Source organism: Typopeltis vanoorti, chromosome 24, assembly GCF_054136105.1.
Source record: "Typopeltis vanoorti isolate ZY-2024b chromosome 24, IOZ_Tvanoo_1.0, whole genome shotgun sequence".
Taxonomy (NCBI): Eukaryota; Metazoa; Arthropoda; class Arachnida; order Uropygi; family Thelyphonidae; genus Typopeltis; species Typopeltis vanoorti.
Genome location: NC_143572.1, coordinates 15,199,118 through 15,214,787, shown reverse-complemented (window position 1 = coordinate 15,214,787; position 15,670 = coordinate 15,199,118). Strand labels below are relative to the sequence as shown.

The following is a 15,670-nucleotide window of genomic DNA, read 5'->3' as shown; positions in this document are numbered from 1 at the left end:
ATATGCAGAAGATAATGCCCGACAAAGTAATATGTTCCCTTCCGCGCTCGAGTGGCAAAACACCCAGAATGTTCTACGAGATTGCGGAAGGTTACAACTTCATTAACAAATACGTAGGAATAAACGAATTCTTGAAGATGAGACCTAAAGCAGCACATATCAAACTCACGCGCACAGTTATACCACCACCACAACACCGGGAGATTGAAAGAGGGACACTAAGACTATCAAAGGCACTTAAAAAAGCCTTCAATCTGCCCATAAACCCCAAATTAAAAACCTTCTACTACAAAGTACACCACGCTTGTTTGCCCACCAAAATGTGGTGCACAGCGAAAGGGATCCCCCTTCAAGGCCCCGCCAGATGTCATTTTTGCCCCCAACCAGAAACACTTTACCACTTAATGATGTACTGCCCTCACACCTCCCGAATATGGAACACGGTTCAAACATTCATAAAACACAAACAACCCTTTACAGAACACACGTTATACTGGTTAAACGAAGGGAAAATTAACACAACTAAAGCAATCATCATCATAACAACCATGTACTCGATTTGGACATACAGATGCGACAAAATTTACGGAAGGGAAACAGGACCAGACATACTGAAGAAAATAAACAATATATTAAAAGAAACAATCACAGATACCATAAACAGAAACAAAATAACAAAACACCAATGGCGACAAATAGGTCTCATCTCAGAATTTGAAGAACAACTGCAAATCAGAAATAAAGGACCCACCATAAATTAAAAAAAAACAAAAAAAAAAAAAACATATACACGATAAAATATACATAAGCGAAAGAAAAGCAAAAGCATATTGTAAACTTCTTCATTAAGCTGTATAACCACTTGTACATTAATTGCTTTATGCTATAATTAGTTGTAATTCTGTGCATAATATTTGAACAATTATAGAGGTAGTAGTTTAGTTTTATGCATCAAAAAATGTCAATGACGGTTTATATAGTGGAAGAAGTCGATGACATTTTGCTGATCCGGTGGGTAACTCAAATATCTGCCAAAATGTAACCCTCTCTTTCTATGTTAAAACAAATACTACATATGTATATAGACATTTGCAATCTGAAAGTGATAAGGTATATGTAAACAGCGCTTAACACTTCATGATAAATTAATAATGTATAATCCCAACTATATCTGTATAATCCCAACTATATCTGTATAATCCAAACTATAATCTGTATAATCCAAACTGTATAATCCAAATGTATAATGTACAATCCAAAATGTTCACAGCCAAATGTAAAAGTGTCAAGTCAAACATAACAAAGGGCTAAGTTATGTTACATTAAAAGAAAAATACTGCTCAACTCATGTAAAAAGGACTGTAGGAAGAAGTAGACACTGAGCAGATTACTGATGTTAAAAATAAGGAAAAATAAATTGTACATAATATATTATTAAGACCAAGAATGTAAATCAAAATGCCAATCAAAATAAGCATTCTATGTACAAATGTATATATATTTATTTGGAATGTATGTAGATGCTTTATGGTTAATAAAATATTACTAGGTTGAATACACCGGTTCTCGTCCGATCACCGAAGTTAAGCAGCGTTAGGCCTGGTCAGTACTTGGGAGGGTGTCCACCTGGGAACACCGGGTGTTGCTGGCATTAGTTTTTAATTTGCTTTCATGTTTCTTTTTTACATGTTATATATATATAACACTGCATTAACTGTAAAAATACTTTTTTTTTTTTAAATGTTAAATCATATTACACACATAACAACTGAATTAGAAACCCTTATATGGATTGTATTAAGATTATTGTACAAGTACATCACATAAACACATATTTCTTTAACATTTAACAGACTTGTTTGAAATATGCTTCAATAAATCTTAACTGTCCTCACCAGAGGCGTAGCTAGAGGGGGGGCGGTCCTCCCCGGGCGACATTGTGAACTTTTGCAGTTAATTCTAAAGTACAGTCTCGAGAACTCGTTTCCAAATATTGTAATACTACAGCGAATTTTCCTCAGAGTTGCTGTAAGCGTTGCTAGTTGTGAGAGGAGTTTTTCTAAATAAAATTGATTAAGAATTACCTACATTACTATGAAATAGGCTTCGACAATGTCATCGACGATTTTGCTAACAGAAAAGCAAGAAAAATAGCATTTTAGAATGTTGAAATTAAAGTTTTACTTCAAAAATAAACATAGTGTTTTAATTTATTTCCCTATACGTCGTTTTGACTTTTTGTAGTATTTTTGGTGTGCATTGAGAGGGGTGGCAAAAGCTCGAGCTACACCACTGGAGTGACAACAATAGTTCAGAAGAAAGTAATACGAACGGTGACATTAACGAGAGGAGTGATAGCACCGAGAGTGAAGATGAACTGAATATTGCTAATACAAATGATTGTAACAATATCTTTATATAATAAAGATCTTTATTATATAAAGTAAATATCTTTATATAATAAAATATTTTTTTCTAAAAATCGTCTCCTAAATTTGGGGTGCGTCTTATCGTCCGAAAAATACGGTATATCAGTATGTTTCAGTTTAAAGCCGGAAGTATCCTGACAGCATAACAAGTAAATAATTTGAATCTCAAAGCCTGTTTGCAATCTTATATATTCCGCGTATCTCTTTCGAAATAGTTCTTCAAATACTCACTTATTTAGTTATTCTAATTATGTACTTTAAAATTACCGAAGGATTCTCTACCATAATATAGAAGAATATATGGGCTTGGGAGGAAGAACAGGTTTTTCTTGATCGGAACAGCCCAAGATCGAATTTTGAGTCCAGAACACAAGAAACTTTTAATTTTTTTATTAAATTGCTTAATTTACTGTGGTAAACACAGTGCTGCTAGCGTCCTAAGTGCTACAAGATGGATTTTTATTATTTTTATACAAAATAAGAGAATTGTATGGGGTTGTTGATGATAAAATTAAATATTACAAGCAAATAGAAATAAATTAATAAATATATTTATATATCGAGAAAAATTGGGGGTACTGCAGTTCCGCAGTGCCCATGCACGAGCCGCACCTGGTTCTTAAAAACATTCGCCTGGAAGGCCAACTAAAGCTGAAGACAGCAATGGTGAAACCAAATACCCGCTTCTTATCCAGTAACAAGCGTTCTTAAATAAGTCGCTGTATCTACCATTTAGTTGAATAAATGAACGTAAAAGTTGTATTCTTAGAATATAATAGTGTTTTATTAATTGTTGAGATGTTTGGTTTGTAGAACTGAAATCTTGAATTATTATTATTTTTAAATAAATAAAACACTTTTGAGAGTTTTAAGAGATTCTATAAAGACCGCACTTATCGTGTGTTAACTTTTCTTACAAGACAAGGAAAAACTATAAATAAATCTAAAAAAAAAAACATTCCTTAAAACTGTGTAATGATAGTTCATTACACACTTTCCATTACGTGATTCATCACGCAAACCACAGATCAACCGCTCATTACGCGAAATCCTCAAAACATACAATTTATTTCGCTTTAAGAAGCATCACTATTCTTTAAATTGTTTGCGTCTGATAAGGAACGGTAGAATTCGCAGTATTCTGAAAGTGGACATTTTTCTCTTAAAAACCTAAGCAGTAGTTTCTGCAGTACGTTGTTAGATTGGGGTTGTCATGAGTCACTTGTTAGCAACATTGGCATTTACGAAAGAAGATATGATCACTTCGGTAGTTGGTCTGTTAGGATCCGTTTCTATCTTCGCACTTGCGATTTCTGCAATTATTAAAATTTATCTGAAAATGCTTTCCGGCAAGTGTAAAAGTACTCGAGACATGGCTGGGAAAACGGTGATCATCACAGGTGCAAACTGCGGTATCGGCAGAGAGACAGCAAGGGAGCTTGTACGAAGGAATGCGCGAGTGATCATGGCGTGCAGGAGTGTTGAACGTGCAAAGGAAGCTGCCCTAGACATCGTGCGATCGACTGGTAAAGACAACGTGGTCATCAAACAGTTGGACTTGAGTTCTCTGAAATCAGTGCGCGCATTCGTTGAAGACTTCCAGCAGACCGAACAACGACTCGATGTCCTCATCAACAACGCTGCCGCTGCTCCTACACTCGATCTGCAACGAACCGAAGATGGCTTGGAGATGCAGTTCGGTGCCAACCATTGCGGTCACTTTTTGCTCACCAACCTCCTTCTCGAAGTACTCAAGAAAAGCGCCCCCTCACGGATTGTAGTCGTATCATCAATTGCTCATTGGGCAGGAAGTTTGGATTTCGACAACCTGAACTGTCAAAAGTACGCTCCTCATGGCGTCAAGATATACAGCAATACGAAGCTAGCGAACATGCTCTTCGCTTTTGAATTAGCACGGAGACTGGAAGGAACAGGGGTCACCGCGAATGCGGTACATCCTGGAATGGTGAACACTCTCATCGTCCGCAACAAAACAGGGTTATGGAAATATGTGATCGTGCCATTCTTGACTCCTTTTGCCAAGAGTTCCAGTGAAGGGGCCCAGACATCTATTCACGTGGCCATAGATGAAAAACTCGAAAACGTGTCTGGAAAATATTTCGCGGATTGTAAACCTGAAAAGGCGTCACCCACGGCTCTTCAGGTTGATCTCGCTCGTAAGCTGTGGAAAGTGTCTGAAACTCTTACACATCTGGCCCAGTGAAGATGACATCTCCATCCCTCACACTGACATTGTCAAACTCTCTATTTGTCATCCTAAATTCAGAGGTAAAATGTATTATTTTATCATTTTTGAAATGTAATGCGAGAGCTGATTAAAGGGTATTATGTTGGGAAAATTAAAATTCACGGTGTTTGGGAGTTATTTTTTTCATTTTGCTTCTTTATTATGAAATGCACGTGTTTCGTGGTACTAGACAAACGGAAAAGCTCTTTGACTACCAATCTTCTCAATAACTTCGGTATTTGACTATTCCATTAATTTGAATTAAAAAAAAAAAAAAACTCACATAGATCATTTCGATCGCATTGCCGAACTTATCGAAAACTCCTAGTTTTCGATCAGTTCTGGAAACTTACATTTCTTAAAGGGCGATCCACACATTTCAAAACAGTAAATCTCTTTTAGTTTCAAAAACTAAAAGAAAAAAGAATAAGTGAACAATGGTATAAATAGAAACAGATAAAGAAATTGGGAAGGTCCTCAGATTTCTGAATTATTCTGTATTATTCCCTCATATGTTTGCTACTTAAATTTGCGCTGATCAGTGCCTTGCTTTATTACGTTGCGATCCTACATCGACTGACGTGACATCTGTTGCAGTTACGGGAATTCCAAAGTTAGACTATCGTTTGTATTATGAAGGACAAATCGTCTGTCTTGTCACTTGTTATTCCTTCTATCCGTAAACCTTTCCCCCTTTCTTGTCTCATACGTTCTATTTGGGTTTTTAAGAGGTTTACTTCTTTTCCTAATTCCGTATTCTCTCTTTTTAAGTTTTCCTGCATCTCTATCACTTTAGTCAGTTTGGATTTGATATCGCGACCTGTTTCTATAACATCAGCTTCTTCTTCTACACCTTCATTATTGATCGTCATTTTTTCTGTTAATTTTGTCAGTTGCACGTACGTACATTGTTCGAGAAAATTAACAGAAAAAATGTTTCTCCTAAGGTGAATATTGGATGCAATAGACTGGTATGCAGATTCGGAGTATTTAATAGAAACTAATTTACCAATCAACAGGCAAACACACCATGCAATTAGTTTTGCAAATAGGGGTGACGACCATTCTTTCATTCCTGTTTATTGACTTGTTCCGTGCGTTAGCCACATCGCCAATACCTTCGGAATGGCGCCATCAGCGTTTAGATGATTTCTTTCTATACGGTTGGTTGGACGACATTAAGCCAAGCCATCGAATGTAAAGTTGACATATTAGTTTAATGTGCCTCGGCTTCCTGTCAGGAGACAGGAACCATTACAAGAAGAGCTGGCCAAGGTCGTTTGCTGTGCCAACAGATTGATGTCTAACTCCATCTGCAAGATGGAACTGCATGATGTCCTTTTAAGGTCTTGTAAAGTTTTTGCGGCCACAGGAGAGAAGATTTCCAGTGCTAAGAATCCTAAATTCAAGTGAACTCTACAGAAGCTAATAGTTTGTATCTCATCAGCCACAAACCATTGCAGATCTCGTCGAAACTAGTAACTATGCCATAAAACATGCTACTCGGAGCTCCGAGAAATGGAATATAGTTCTGTTCTCTGATGAGTACGGTTTTCGATTACAAGCAGATTCTAGACCTGGTTTGATCCTGAGAGAACGAGAAATGCAGGACCATCTCTCCAACTTCAGAGAAAGGGACACAGACGGTGGATGCATTGTTCTCGTGTGAGACCAAATAACGATTAACGGTGCATCCCCTTCTTCATATTTTTGATAGGAACACCATAACTACTCACAGGTATCGAGAATACATCATCGAGCCCCTATGAGCGATTTTGTGTGGGTGAGGAAGGTCCAGATGTTTTTTCCATAGCGTAATGGAAGAATACTTTGAAACTGAAGATGTCCATAGACTGTCATGGCAGCATGATCACTAGACTGAAATCGGATTGAACATGTTTTGAATCGCATTGCACGCCGATCGCCACTGCCTCTAAAGTTTGATCTGGTGGAAGAATGGGACTGTTGCCACAGAATTTTGTAAATCGAGCACAGTCCACTGCTGTGAGCCCCGTTTAGCTGTTCAAGGGGGGGGGGGATCATACTCCGAAGTGATGTTCTTAACATGTTGTGTCGACTTCTCTAATGTGATTTTCTTAGTAATTCTTATAGACCCCCTTATGTGATAGCCTTTATAATTGTCTGAAGTAGTGGCAATGTAGTGGAAATAGAAAACATGGAATTTAGTAGGTGAGTTAACTTTTGTGAACTTGTATGGACTGGTCACATCTGTATCATAATAATAACGATAATACATAAGGTAAAGTTAATTTTTTAAGTTTAAATGCTGATATTACTAATGAGATGAGAATAAATCAGCATGTAGAAAAACGTAATTTCCCTCAGATATAAATGTAGAATTTACTTTCGTAACATTCCATGAAAGAACAACAGTTTTGAAAGAAAGGAACTGACTTCAAATTCTAGAAGTTACTTTATCGTAACAGGCCATTGAGCTCAGTAACGTACTTGGAAGATGAGGAAATAAATGCGGAGATATATAACAGCGAAAATTGTCAAAAACATTTTAGCGACGGCAAAATGAATACGAGAGTGGTCTGAAACGTTCTCGACCTCGACCACAGATTTTTTGCCTAAGTTGGTACATCTGCCATACGCATCCATGTGAAATTGCAAGTCATTCTACCAAGTAGTTTGTTTTATACAGCTGTCTGAAACAAAAGTGTTGTCTGTATTCCTTGAAATAGATACAGTTGAGTTTCGTGCAGTTATTAAATTCTTTGTAAAAGAAGGTTTAACGGTAACAGAAATTTATACAAAGTTCATAAACTTTTATGAGCACTCTTCTCTTTCGTTTTCGACAATTAAGAAATGGGCTGCCGAGTTTAAACGTGGCTGTACCAGCCTTGAAGATGATCCATATGAACGACTTCTGAAAAATGTAACTACACCAGAAATCACAGATCAAGTGCACGATATGGTATTGGATGACCGGCGAGTCAACGTGCGTGAAATTGCTGAGACTACAGGCCTTTTTAAAATATATTAGGATATATTTTGCATGAAGAATTGCAAATGAAAAAGCTTTGCGCAAGTTGGGTGCCGCGCTTGCTCACAGCAGATCAAAAACGCACTCGCATGAAAATCTCTGAACAGTGCTTGGAGCGTCTTAACAAGAAGAAAACTGATTTTGTGCGTCAATGTATTACTATGGATGAGACTTGGAGTCACCATTGCACATCAGAATCCAAACAGCAGTCAAAACAGTGGAGAAGCCGGTTAGGACATAGGAAAGGTCATGGCATTGGTGTTTTGGGATGCTAAAGGCATTTTGTTTATTAAATATCTTGAAAAGAGTAAAATGATAACCGAGGAATATTATTCCGATATTTTTCCCAGACTAGATGAAAAAATTCGTGAGAAAAGACCCGGTTTGCAGAAGAAAAAAATCATCTTTCATCACGACAATGCACCTGCCCACAAAAGTGTTTTGGCAATGAGAAAATTAAGGGATCTGCACTATGAATTGTTGGAACATGCACCCTATTCCCCGGATTTGGCTCCGTCTGACTTCTGTCTCTTCCCAAAACTAAAACTCTTCCTCCCAGTGTTTTTCTTCGAATCAAGAAGTGATTGCAGCTGTAGATGAGTGACTGAAGATCTTACTAAGAACCACTACAGGAACGGGCTAATGACGCTAGAGAATTGCTGGAATAAATGTATTAGTCTTAAGGGTGATTATGTTGAAAAATAAAAATAATTTTGAAATTATAAATTCGTTTTTTTTTTCATTGTTAGGCCGAGAACTTTTCAGACCACCCTCGTAACTTGTCATTGACTAATCTTTTTACTGGTTTTGCACCACAAGTAATAAAGCGCTATACTACATACCGACAATTGCTCATAGTGCTTTATTATCATTGGACAGCTAAAGATCAGATTATTCGAAAACCCTAATATAGACAAAAAAAAATTTAATTTTATTATGTGCATCTAAAGCCGGCAGACATCCATTACTAATGAACATACAATCATATCTTTATTGTTATTAGAAAGCTTACCTATGTTTGTAGTATTGCTATAGGACACGAAATCCTATCAAAAATAAACAGCAAACTTTTCGAGAAACATAAGAAATAATAAATTACAACAGTACTTAGATTAAGAGTTACTGTTGTCGTGTGCTGGTGTAATAACTAAAAATAAGAAAATAAATTAAATAAATCATTGAACAGAAAGCACCATCTTTCTGTTCAATGAGTCACAATATCCATGATATGCTCAACTGGACACAACTACTACAAACAGGTGAAAGAAAACGGGAGAGCATGCGAGCAACGTTTTCACTTAGAAGTAGAGATCAATCATTATCCAGATGGTTGCGAGCGTGCTCTGGATTCCTTGATGGTTAAAGTCAAGTTCAAACATCTTTATAACCATGCTGCTATACATTTTCAACCTACGTCAACATAACTTGAAAGACAAAATAGCTAAAAAAAAAGAGGGGGGTTGGTTTTTATTATATTTTTTAATTCAGTACCTTAATATACAATAAATCATTTGTTGTCTGTGTTATGGGAATCCCGTATAGTAGAGAATGTAGGCACAATGAATGGGCCAGTTCAGCATATTTATGCATATTTATATGCATAAATATCCAAAGATCACTTGCTTTTAGAGAAGACAATTCAAACTTGATATAGCCTTCATTATTTCCAACTTTTCTATAGAAATTGTCCTCAACCCACTTAGATGGACTTGTTTATAAGACTAGAATAGTACTTTGAAATGCAGCCATTATAGAACTCACAGTAATTTTTTTCATTTTGTTTTGAATGGTGTTGCTAACTGAGAAATATATATCGGCAATAAAAGAGCTACGGAATTATCAGATTAATTACCACTTTCGTTTCAACACTAATACAAATAACAACAATAATAATTTTATGGGCATTCGACTCCAAGTAATTACAGTTTCAATGTAACCGTTATTTTAATAATATTTTTTATTTCATTTGAGAACATATGTACTCATTTATTCTTGTAATTGTGCGTTTTTATTATTTTCTTTCTAAAATATTTATAGTCAGGAGCGTTAGAACAGGAATTCAAAATTATATTCTGTTCATTGTGTGAGGGCAGCAAAATATGAACTCGATATCTCTTCTGATGAAAAGCAGGTGTCGCTTTTGTGCTTATGAAATCTTTCATTTTCCAGTTTTGCTTAAAAGAGGGACTCAGCCGGTGTAGTTGGCTCAGTAGGATTACCAAAAAAAAAAAATTTTTAAAGCGTAAGCATACTCGAGACATGTCGAGGAAAAATCCAAAAAATGTTGGGAAACACTGCCTTAAGTGCAAGAAGTATTTTTCTGACTGCAAACCTGCGTGGGTTTATCCAAATGTCTTAGATGTGGACCTCGCCCATAAAAGATTTTGTAAACTTATTATTCATCTGTGCCGTGCGCGAGCTTCTAAGGATTCTTGTTTTCTATTTTTTTTTATTAATTTTATATTTTTACATTTGAATTAATTTTTTTTTCTCGTCCAGAAACCTTATTCTACAAGTCAAACATTGAACTTTTAAGCCTCTTCAGACCTTCAGTAGATTATAAGATCGGTGATCTCACACGATGTAGGTCATCTCCCCCAACCCCCTAAGGAAATGACACATGCTCCAAGGCTAGATTCGAATCTGAAGCATCTTGAGTGAAGACTGGATGCGCTAATCACTCGGCCAGTCAGGTCGCAGGCTAAGTGTATTTCTTGAGGATGATCGGATCGCTCATGCGTTGATATTATCCTTAAGAATAGGAACAGAAAATTAACATAACACAATTAAAATAATAAGAATAAAAGAAAGAATATTAGAATTCTAATTGTGAAAAGGATTAATAATTATTATTTTTTCTGAATATTTTATTCCCTATAAATATTTTCTACGTCTTAAAGAAATGCCGAAAACACTTAACATATTGTGGTAGGAATAAAGGTCGAAATGTTACAATTTCATAATAAAATTCTTCTTCAATTTAATAAAACCACCAGGATAATTAAAGATAGGGTCCTTAACGTTTCTTAGAATAAGGTTCAAGTTCCGCATATTTACACCCTCAGTCTATTTACAGCAACAATACGAGTGTTATGTTTAGGACCACAGCATCGGAGTTCGAGAGTATTGCAGTTTGCAGTAATTCGACCCGTGTGCTCACGGGGTCGGTTTGCCTGTTTGCGGGATGAAAAACCCCAGATAAACTGGGGAGAAAAACCCTGCCGTCCACGCCCAAGACCGGCTAACTTGGCTATGGCTGAGGAAGATCCTTGAGCTCCTCACGTCTCCGACAGGAATCGAACTGTCTTAGGTTCGACGGGAATTGAACCTAGGACACTCCTTCCCCAGGTCTATGGTTTTATTTTGTTAACCCCTAGAATAAAACAGTTGCATGCGTTTCAATTTTTGAATTAGAAGTCAATTAACCGCTTTTAACTTTTTATTTGAATTATAAGATTCCAAGAGCAGATGAATTTTAAAAGTGAGTGAACGTAAGAGTGCGTGAAAGTAATAGAAACGAGAAGGCCGTCAAGTAGAACAACCGTAATTATTCTTTTTCCTTCTTCTAACATTTATTCAGCAAAATAATCACACGTTCCAAAAAGACTTCATCCTAATAGGCCATTAACCATTGTATGAATTATTGTCGATGGATGATTATTGAGGAGCGATTTCCTCGAACCTCATCACAGTCATGTAATTTACATCAATCCAAGTGGAAAACGGTCAACTTAAGGCTGTGAATTATAATGTAAAAACAGACAAATCTTCTTTTCAAGGCCTTATTTCGATTTTAGGGAAAAATTCCATCATTTTGAAATACTCTATTCCAATGGCACTTGCATTTCTGGTTTCCCAAATATTGATCTGAAGCTGACCAGTGTAGGTGCGCCACTCACTGCTCATGGAAGAAGAGGAAAAGCTTCTTTTAATCGTAATTGAACAGGATCAGGGACGGCTCGTGCATAGGCATTGCGGAACTGCAGCACCCCGAATTTTTCTCGATATATAAATATATTTATTAATTTATTTATATTTGCTTGTAATATTTAATTTTATCATCAACAATCCTATGCAATTCTCTTATTTTGTATAAAAAAAGAATTAGAATCCATCTTGTAGCACTTAGGATGGCGAAGGACGCTAACAGCACTGTGTTTATTTACCACAGCGTCATATTGCTACGCGCGCAAACATATGCACGTCATAGTGAGATGCGAGCTATTAGCGCAACGTGGCACTGCCCGTCGCGCAGTTCCACTGTTGTTTATATGCAATTTACACCAGTAGTAGAGTGTTCGTAGTGCTTATCGTGTTTGGACATTACAATTAAAGGATTTAATTGTAATGTCCAAAAATTGTAAATCCATTCCTTTAATTACAATTAAAGGAATGGATTTTATTTTTAAGTAATTTTGAATTATATCAAACTGAATAATTTTATCGATAATAAATAATATTTTGTCATGTTTAATTTTTTTTAATTTTTACCATAGTTTTGATATTTTATCCAAACACGTATACACTGTACTTACATGTATTTCGAAAGTTGCAGCATCCCACGATTTCAAGCCACGAGCTGCCACTGAGAACAATATAAACATCTTTTTAACGTAGCTATAGAAAAACGTTTCGAAAACATATGTGGAAATATTTGGTTGATTGCAAATCAATAAAAGTTCTCTATGACGTCACTCGCAAACTGTGGAAAGTGTTTGAAGTTGTGACAAAAACTCACCAATTGCCAAATTGAAACACGTGCTTTTGTAAAATTATAATCATTAAACTGTGTAATTATTAAAAGTAATAAAAACTTGTGCGTGTTTTAGAAGTTCCATGTTTGCTGTTTCCCCTCCTCCCGCAACCCAGTGTTTTCCTTGAGAGAAAAATGTTTGGCAACAGTTCTGTTGTGTGGAGTGTGTGAGATATTCCTAACTCATGTTTCTCAAATACGCGAACTTCTACATGCTATCATACCTCATCCGCTGTAGTTTTGCAAATTTCACACCTCCCATCAAATAATAAGTTCACAAAATATTCAACTTATAGATTTTTTATGCACATTTTTCTTTATTTTTACAATCAAGACAAGCCTTATAAACTCATAGAGGTATCATGCTTCTCTGGAGCATTCTCCTACATGTCCAAGGTGGTATTCGACCCCGCAGTCTGTTGATTGGGGAGCCGGTATGCTGTCGACTCGCTCATCCAGGCTGGCATATTGTCAATGACATTTGAATTTAATATACTATCACACATAGAAATTTAAGATAAATTATCAATACCTTATAATCGTCTTAAACCTTAAAGCATTTCTAACATAACACACACCGTTTCAGGTGTGTGTGTGTGTGTAATGCTATACATTATGAGCATTACACAACCGATTTCGGGTCACTTCGGAAATCGGTTGTGTAATGACCCACTTAATGCAAAATCATATATTTATCATATGCAATTAGCAAAAAGGTGTATCATCTTAATTTGTTGAGTCCCACCAGGACGCGGATGTAAAGGTAGCGAATTATTTTCGTATACGCTCTCATTGTATAATTACTTAACTCTTGGACTGTTTAATTAATTTTTGTATAGGAAAGGAGAGGGAATATCTATCGATGGGTTGTTTGCTAAATTCTATATGTAAAAGAAAAGCTCACTCTAAAATATCCCTTGGTGGGATCCTCTAAGGAAAATTTTGGATCAGCTTAGATCATGCTTCACTAATATACCCTAAGGGCCGCCTCTAAATGTAATGATACGGATAATTCTATTGGAATATATTTGATAAAAATGGAGTGTGGAGATAAAGAACTATTTCTATATTAACATGATAAGTTACGTTGCTATGATGCATCTAAAGTGGCTTGAAAAGTTCCTTTATCTCTAGAGCAGATTTAATCCCCATCAAAACCATAAGTCATAGTTTCGATGGGGATAAAAACATATTTCAGTGTAGCTTCTTATAATAGGCCATAAAATCACATCACACATCCAACAAATTTACTCCGGTGTTATGTACACCCTCTGTCCAAAAAGAAACCAAACTTTTCTCGGCTTCTAACGAAACAAATGTCATAAACAATTGAAACGACACTAATGAAGGTTGCCGCTTTCGACAACAAAAAGATACAACAGGTGGCGCCACTAGTTTCTTCTATTTTCGTACGGTTTCTTTTTGGACAGAGGGTGTAGATCTCATTGATAACTTCACTGCGGCTGTTCCTGCGTTAGACTTACAACTGGAATAACAGTTCGTTACCAATCATTGTGGCTGCCCAACCTCCTACTCGGTGTAGTAAAGAAAAGCGCCCCCTCTCGGATTGTAGTCGTTACATCGAACACTCATTGGGTAGATAACCTGGCTTTTGATAACTTAACTATGGAAAGAATCTTCTGATTTCTTCACGGTATACCATAAGACATCGTGTTCCTGTAGTTTTCTGTTCGTTGTTGAATTAGCAAGAAGAATCAAACGGAACGTGGATCAGATTAAATGCTTTAAATCCTGGGGTAGTGAGAAATTATTTTATGAGTAACTCACGGGAATACGTGCGCGTGACAATGGATTATATTTCCCTTAAGAAATACGAAAAACAAATTCAAACAATCCTTTACGTGGTTGTAGAAGAGAGCCTCGAAAATGTGTCCGAAAATATTTCGCCCATTGCTAACCAGCGTAATGTCGGTGATGTGGAGACTCGCCAGGTGGCAGCACTATTTGAAGCCACGTATGTGGTGAAAAATTGAATATTTGCGTTTCTGTACGAAGGTTAGAGCAAAATAATCTCTTGCTTATTTCTTAAATTACTGAATAGATACAGAGTCTGATCTTTTTAAATAAAATTTTAGTACATTTGTAACTGGTTTATTTCGTTCTGCAAGTCCCAGATGTTTATTTAAATGATTAAACACTTCTATATACTCCAATCAATTTATACTTCTGCAGTGGATTCAGTAGACTGTGTTGGCATTTTTATTATTATATTATTATTTTATTTTATCTTTAATTAAAATAATTCATAGAAAATATTTGAATCCTTTAAGATATTATCAAAAGTACTAAAAATATGAAAAGCATTTTAATAAATCCTGAAATTTGAAAGTATTTATTTATACACCATTCGTTTTAAATAAAGTAATTACATAAATAAATTTCAATCGAGTGAATGTTTGAACGGGTGAATATGACACTTATTTTGTGAAATCCAGCAAATTCTGGAATTATTATTATTATTACCTAACAACTTCAGGAAGTCCAAAGCATCATCGAGGGAGGTTATGTTATGAATTTATTCAATTATGTTAACATTTTCTGTCTTTCTGGTAGTACATGAATTAATAATGTCCATGGTGTGGTTCAAATTCTGTCATGTAGTACAGTCGTTTTACATGTAGTACTATCATATTAACCTGTACATCCCCTGAGAATACATGTCCGGAATTTGATGTGCGGTTCAAACCAAATTTTTACATAAATCTTTCAACATTAACTTTGCAAATAATTAAATCTCTAACTGTTTTGATTCAAGTTTTATGGAGAATTTTAGGACGCCATTTGTGGTTTGACAGTGGAATTCTGGGAAGTGCGCGTGCCATTATGAGTGATGAGTCTAGGAGATGGGGGAACAATGGATGCCTTGATTTCTAGCTGTTCCGTCGTCACTGGAATAATGTCTGTGCGTGTGTGTTGGGGGGGGGTGTCAAATGGTGGTCGAGTGTGAGCCTTTAGTTTGAGTAGGAAATTATTGGTAAGGATTTTTGCGTGGTTGTTAAGAACACTTTTTGAAATAAATTAAATGCGTGTTATTAGTACAGTGACAACAGATGGCGCAACAAGTTTTCAATGTTTATGCAGTGGCGGCCCGTACATAAGCACTGCGACACTGCAGCACCCCCAAGGAAAAAATGAAAAAAATAAATTTTGTTTGTGTTTATAAATAATAACAATGCTTACAACATTATATAAATGCAATACAACATGTT

At 36.0% G+C, this 15,670-nt stretch overlaps 2 pseudogenes; both read left to right on the top strand.

The window, feature by feature from the left end:
- Positions 1–1,530: 1,530 nt before the first annotated feature.
- LOC150092951 (5S ribosomal RNA) lies at positions 1,531–1,651 on the top strand (annotated as a pseudogene).
- Positions 1,652–3,642: 1,991 nt separating this feature from the next.
- Positions 3,643–4,653, top strand: LOC150092950 (retinol dehydrogenase 12 pseudogene; annotated as a pseudogene).
- The last annotated feature ends 11,017 nt before the right edge of the window (positions 4,654–15,670 follow it).